We start from the raw sequence: 7,475 nt of genomic DNA on the forward strand, positions 1-7,475 counted from the left end.
CATAACAATATTACCGGCCTCCTCTTTCTGTACAAGAAAATCCACAAATTGCTGACAGTCGTGCAGTCATAAATGCGTAGGTTTCTTTTCGGAATTCTCCTTATCGCGCAAACGAAGACACATAAAAAGTTGAAAAAGTTACATCTTCCTAGATATGAAAAACAGCCTCAACAGAACGCTTGCATTCTGATTTTTAAGGCAGTAGGCATTAACAACCCATAATGCTAACAAACCTGGATAATCTGAGTATAGGCTCTAGCTCTTTTTCATCCTATCCTCATCTATTTAAAGCAAAAGCCAACTTTATTTTGACCAATGCTGAATGATCGAGACACAGCTAATAGACAGCGCAATGCGCTGGTGAACAAGCTGCAAACGCAACCGTCTCGGGCGCTCATAGAACATGGAAGTAATGACTGTGCACTCGATTTGCGCCCTGAGCTCCCCCAAGCAGACCAGAGGAGTCATGACCCCCCTGCACTCCTGTCCTATATACAGTTGATTTCCTCCAACTGCAGGAGGCACATCTCAAAACTGGCGCAAGTGAAATGATTGGTTCCAATTGAATATGCCTTGCATGCTGATGGGCTACGATTCGACTATGGCAACATGCGCCCTTAAGTCATTAATTAATTCGTAAAAAATTACCGAGAGCAATTTTATGAATTATAGCTACTATTTCACTATGATTTATCGAGCAAATAATGTTTGCCTGTTAAAGTAACCGAGCTGAAGAAGCGGAATGCTGATATCTGCCTGCAACAGGCGATTCTTTTTTCGTTTCATCTTTTGTACTACATTAAAGGAAAGTCCAGTATATAATAATAATAATAAAAAAAGAAGTGGGCACACGTATGAGCCAAGAAAACTTGCTTACTTGCTACAAAGTGAATTTTCTTGCTTCGTACGTGCATGGTCTATACTTCTTGCTTTGAGGAAAGCAGTTTTCATCTCCCGGGCCCCCAACTATACATTTTCTTTGAGTACCTACAAACCAGATTCAACTTTCCTATTTATATAGATTCGCTCGTCTTTTGCGAAACGGTGCCGAATATGCGTCGAAAGTGGATTGTTTCGAAAGCGAAAGCTTCCTGCGGGAAATACGCACGCAAACGACCTTTCGCATGCCGGGTATCCCACGCATGCACTGCGCAAATAGCGAAGGGCCCTTTTGCCTTCCAGCAAGAGGTTCACTCCACACAGCGCGTTTCCTTTGATGGCGAACTATGGGGGCGTTGTAGTGGCCGGTGCCGATTTCTTACCGTGAGTCATCAATTCCACTTACGCGTCGAGTCACTGCTCTTTGTATTTCAGACGACGACAGAGAGCAATAAGAGTATCTATAGGTAAAGTTCGCGTAAGCTGAGATGTCATCACACCCACTCCATTCCTCTAGTGTATAATGCCTTATCTGCAAGCGGCTAAAGGGAAGGCACTCTGTGTCTCAGATGCATTTAAACTAACGGCGCAACCATCTCGGCTTCCACTTTGATCTTTGATCTTTGGGCATCGAACATTTAAATATTAGTCCGGAGAAGAGAGCCGAGACCTGCTGTCGTATCGTACATACGCAGGTTGTTTCACGTAACTTGAGCCAAACTTTAAAAATATGCAAATAGACATGTAGCTGCGCTGAACCAAGGTAATGCTAGGTTGCCGTCTCTTGGAGGTACTCACGTTATTGTTTGCATTCCACCTAATTACATAATTAGTATTATTTAATTAAACAACTTCGCAATTATTATAATTAAATAAAGAGTGCCAATGAGAAAATTGTAGAGCAACTTGAAAAAGTCCCGATACAGCTTTCTGTTGCTCAATACGTGCTACATAAAAGTGTTTTTTTCCGAGCGTGGAAGAAGCCCGCGAATACACACAATATTGCTGCACGACCGCTCGCTCGAGGCACCTTGCATATTTCGAAAGTTTGGCTCAGGTTAAGTGAAACACCCTGTAGAATCATCAGGGGTGCCGGAAACATTGGCGAACTTGTATAGTACACAAATTGTGAGTAGCTAGCACCTGCATAATAAAAGTTGTCGCAGTTTCACCCGAAAGGCGAAGCATCAATTGCGATAGCAACTTAGTAGAGAGCTATACGAAGTAAGGATAGTAGTTTTATCCGCTGTACAAACTTGGACATGCAGCAGCACCGGCAACACACAGCACTGTTGTCGACGCCGTCGGCGTTTTGCCCGCGTTCGCACAAAATGCTTGCGGCGTTGGTGACTGTTGCCGGAGCCTCTGATATAAATAGGCACTTGGTGCCGCAGCTAAACGTCGCCTCCCTTCCCTGCCCCCCCCCCCCCCCCCCACGGCCTTTCGTGTGTCAGAAGAAGGCGCGTTTGCTCTACATATATGGTGATTGTAAAGGAGGAAAGAGACGCCTACTTCTGCAGCCCTTAAGGGAGCACGGCACAGAACGCGCGTTTGTTCTCCGCTGTGCGTTCACTCCCCGTGAAAGCGCGCGTCCCTCGCGCCCTTTCACTCGCACATACAGCGTTCGGCGGCTTTGGCGCTGAGCCGTGCTCCCTCAAGGGCTGCAGAAGATAGCGCCAACCTTTCCCTTTCCCTCACGAACCACTTATCGCGGCTCTCATCGCCGGATTGATTTGAGCTTGCGGTCGTGTACGGTAAAGAAAGAAAAAACATAAAATATTGTGAGAAATGTCACAGTTTCGCCCTAAGGGCGAAGCAATGAATGCGATAGCAACACAGCAATGTCATACGAAGTAAGGTGAGCGGCTTTGGTAGCAACAACACGCAGAACTGTTGTCGACGCCATCGGCGTTTTGCCCGCGTTAGCTCAAAATGCGTGCGGCGTTGGTGACTGTTGCTGGAGCCTCTCATATAAATAGGCACTTGGTGCCGCAGCTAAACGTCGCGTCCCTTCCTTCCCCCTCCCCCACGGCCTCTCGCGCGTCTGAAGAAGGCGCGTTTGCTCTACATATATGGTGATTGTAAAGGAGGAAAGAGACGCCTACAGCCCTTCTGCAGCCCTTAAGGAAGCACGGCGCAGAACGCGCGTTTGTTCTCCGCCGTGCGTTCACTCCCCGTGAAAGAGCGCGTCCCTCGCGCCCTTTCACTCGCACATACAGCGTTCGGCGGCGCGCGGCCACGATTTCATCTCCATTGACGTCATACGGAACCTCACGGCGACGGCGACGGCGACGCCGACGGCAGAAATCTGCTTTGGAGTGTCCATATAATTGCTATCGCAATAATAAAGTTTGCAGCCTTAAAAAGGGGGCTTGCCTTGTCCCCTGCCTACCACCTTTACCATTAGGGATGTAATTTTTCTTTCTTTACCGTACACGACAGCAAGCTCAAATCAATCCGGCGATGAGAGAAGCGATATTTGAAAAATGCGCAATTTGAATTCTGACCATCTCTTGCTCACCGAAATATCTGACACTAGATTTTGACAACAATAGCTATTTAGTGTTTGTTTCATGCACTTTATGCGTTGGCTGTTGTTAAGATTTGATTCGGGGAGCTGTTTTAATTGTGAGAGCCAGAGACGCCTGCGAGGGCAGCAAGAAAGAAATGGGAACAAGTACGGCAAACAGACATACACTCAAATCGAAGAATAGCAACTGCTACACGTACATGAAACGGCAACATCTTGCGCTGTGATGGAGCCGGCGCCACTCGAGCAGACGACGGCCGCTGAATACCGCAAGTACAAAACAATTTTGAAGCGAAGCTTTATATGTCTATGCCAAATCGTATATGGCTAGGCGAAATCACCTGTGCACAGAAACTATCATCATCAGCATTTACTCGAGCGTCGTCGTCTTCTTTCGCCACTGGCTCGTTGGCGCCCCTCGGGTTGCGCTCGTGCCACTGCTCCCGCGTTCGTCGTTGTCGTCTGCTTCCACGGCTGGCTGCGTTGCCGCTCATCATTCCAGCGTAGAATTTCACTTCTCTTCTGTCGCCGTAATGAGGAGGCCGCGTTTACGGGGGTATGAGCCATTGCTTAAGGGGGTATATGAGCCATTCATTGTCTTACGTAATGGAGAGATTTAATTCTGAAGCATTTTAATTTCGAAAAATCGCAAGCGGAAATGGCGGGCGAATGCTGCAAACGACGCCGCCGAGCAAACTCGAGACATCGAACGCAAGCGACAACGGCGGACGTATACTGCGGGCATACAGTCAGTGACGTCGTTCTCGCCATCGCAGCCGAACGTGTGTGTAACCTCGTAATTGAGAAATACTTTATTGAACACTCGGGATTAACCCAGTGATTAACACCAGTACCACACGTTTCAGCTTCCCTGGTAAATCATGTTCACGGAGTGGAAGGGCCAACGAATTCTATGGAGAATTATGGAATTATGGAGCAGGACCTTCTGTCAGGCCTTAATACCTCCTGTCACCGTTTCTGTAAAGGTAAAGAAGTAATAAAGATTTTCACTTTCACTTAATAAAGACTTTCACTTATGAATAGAACTTGGACGCAGTGAAATGTCATATTTAAATACGTGAACTAATATGAACAGTGTTAGCATTGCAAACGCTTTTTGGCGTTTGATAAGGTAATGGTTGATCGTGACGTTTCCGCAGACACATCCAATACTGACCTGTGGGTGCCATTGTGTCCTCAGGCGCAGTTTAGATGGCTTGGGTTTGACGAAGCTGCAGGTAAGCATGAACAAAATTTACGGCGAGATTTACAGCTGATCTTTACAGCTGATGCGTGGAAGGGAGCAATATTTGTCCCTGGTGCACACAGAAGCATTGTCTCGCGTCTATATATAGTATATGTTGGTTACCATATTGAAAAGGTGCTGCAGGACTCTTGTTTTGTTGTGCGAATATTTGTTGTGCACGTGCTGCGTTCAGGAAAGCTTATTAGTGTTTGATTGGAATGTCCGACAGCTCTGGATGCAATGCTTGTGGTTCATAAGAAACCATACTGCCACCTATTATGTGACCTCTCTTCCTTGGAAGGTAGGCGGCTTGCCATCCGCATAATCGTCGCCGGCTTGATGGAAGTCTTTTCTCCGAGAGAGCAATATCTTAGGAGAGAGAGAGATCGCAAAATCCCAAGATATCAAATATCTTGGGATCCTGCTGTTTGCTGCATGGGGTGACTTTGCCTATCAGGCACTTGTGTATTTGGCCACGTCCCCCAAGACAATTTATGTGTGTAAATAGCCTGACAGGAACTCTATCAATCACATCGGCGTCGCACAAAGCCACAAGAGCGTTGCAGCAGTTCTTGAAGTCAACCGTAGTGAGTGACCTTGAGGCGGCTCCTGAATGTCCAGAATTTCCGTCAAGAAAGTGCAGTCGTCGCGCCGGCGTCGTCAACATGCTGCCGTTGACGATTTGGTATTGGAGTAGGAGGGCGGGAGGAGTAATTGCTGTCGCTGTTGAAGATCCATTAAAATTGCTGGAGTCTGCCGATTTTCTGCTGATTCCCAACTGTCGTCCTTATAGATAGGTTTACATAAAGCCAGTTCTAGTCGGCTTGTCATCCTTAGATGCGTTTACATAAAGCCAGTCCGAGTTGGCTTGTCATCCTTAGATACGTTTACATAAAGCCAGTTTGAGTCGGCTTGCCGTCCTCAGGTACATTTACATTAAGTCGGTTCGAGTCGGCTTGCCATCCTTAGATACGTTTATGTGAAGTCAGTTCGAGCCACCTTGTCCGTCTGAAATCAGTTATCAGGTTCGTATAAGCACTAGTGGGTCGGGCCTAGAGAACATCGAGGTGAGTTTGGCCACCTGCCTGCAAGACTTGGGTTGACTCAACCAACCTACTTGGCAAGATGCACGCAAACGCAGTCTGGTCGGGCTCGGTTTTGCTGCATTTATTGTTCGTCCTGCGCATTTATGTCCTTGTGGGCCTATGCTTTTGTTCTGTACAACATGTTTTTCTTTTCGTCTTGCACAATATGAGTTTTGTATTTATTATAAGAAAACTTGCCCTCTGTATATATCTTGCACATAGCTGTACATACTTTGTGTGCCAAACCTTGGCCATCTTCGCTTTTTGTTTCTATATTACCTGTATACACTCACCTAATCACCTCATGGACATTGATGTATCATGCTAGGTGCGCCACTACCAAGGCCGACAGGTTGTTCCTGGGCATTATACTAGACATTGATTTAGGAAACGTTGATTGATTGCTATTCTTGTTGCAGTAGCAAAAAAATAAAATAAAAAGAAACTACATATAAGGCGTTATAAACGACAAACCCTACGGCGAATAAACCATAAGTCTTGTGCTTCCTTCACCTGTAAGCTTCAGTGCAACTTTGTGATTAGTTTCCTCAGAGCGCACGCTCTAAGGGTAATAAACTTTAAGAGAGAAAACAAAGAAAGAAAGACCGAAATACAAAAAGAAAAAAAGAAGAGGAACACGAGAAAATCTAGTTCTGCTGTTGACAGCATCAAATGGCCTGCTGTGCAACAATACCTGAGTCAGACGCCATATTTCAAAAGGGCGCTTTCTTCTCTCGTTTGTTACGATTTCTTAAAAAAAGAATAAAAAAAAGCTCTTCCCGAGCTTTATTAATGATCACTTTTCCTACATCGGTAACATGCCGTTTCGTCTATATAACAAATAAAGCAAGGTGTTTTTCTTTAACAAAGGAGTTTGGCCAACTCGACAGCAGACTGCTAAAAATTTCAGCAAGCGAGGCTAGCTGACCATGAAGAGGAACCAGATGCGCTGGGAATCGTCTCGCCATTCGTTTTAACCGATCCTCTTTCTGCCGATTTGACGACTGCAGCGTTGCTTTGTTGGTGCAGCTGTATATCAATTTCTAGAAGCCCGTGTAGGCAAGTCTCTTCGGACTCGTTTTTCAGGCTCGTAAAGTACACGCACTTCATTACTACAACCTTTATTGGGCTCAATATTTTACTTCAACATTTCACATACTCGGTGAATCGAAAGTCGTGGCGTCCGCCCGATTCAGAGGCAGACTTCGCGTGAACAAGCGACGATGCTACTGATAAAATATTGATTCCTTGCACGCGAGGCTTCCGGAAGAGTTTTTCAGTAGTTTCAAACGTATGCTGTTTAGGGAGTAATATCAGAATCGAGATAAAAGAAAGCCGGCCATAAAATGGTATCAGAAAATTTTTTTTCGAAAAGACAAGAACGAAAGAAAATGACAGCGAGTATAATGCATATTAAAAAAAAAGAAAACGCATGAAACAGCCGGTTAAGAAACGAATGAGAGAGGACACGGGGCTTGGGTCCTTACGTTTGTTTTCTTTTTGCCCTGTTTTAATGAGGAATTCGTACCCACTTTTGGGCTAAGATTAAAGTGTATCGTAGTATCGCCCAGCTTCCAGTTCTTTTTTCAGATGCACAATTTGATCATTCGACCTAAATTGACTGAAGCGGTCACGCAGGTCCACTCCGACGGGAATTCGCAACGGCACGCAAATAAGGCAACTCATTCGTTACCTCCAAGCAAAGTGCCCGTTGTATACGTGCGTATCTATGCAT

This window comes from Dermacentor silvarum, chromosome 2, assembly GCF_013339745.2.
Source record: "Dermacentor silvarum isolate Dsil-2018 chromosome 2, BIME_Dsil_1.4, whole genome shotgun sequence".
Lineage (NCBI taxonomy): Eukaryota > Metazoa > Arthropoda > Arachnida > Ixodida > Ixodidae > Dermacentor > Dermacentor silvarum.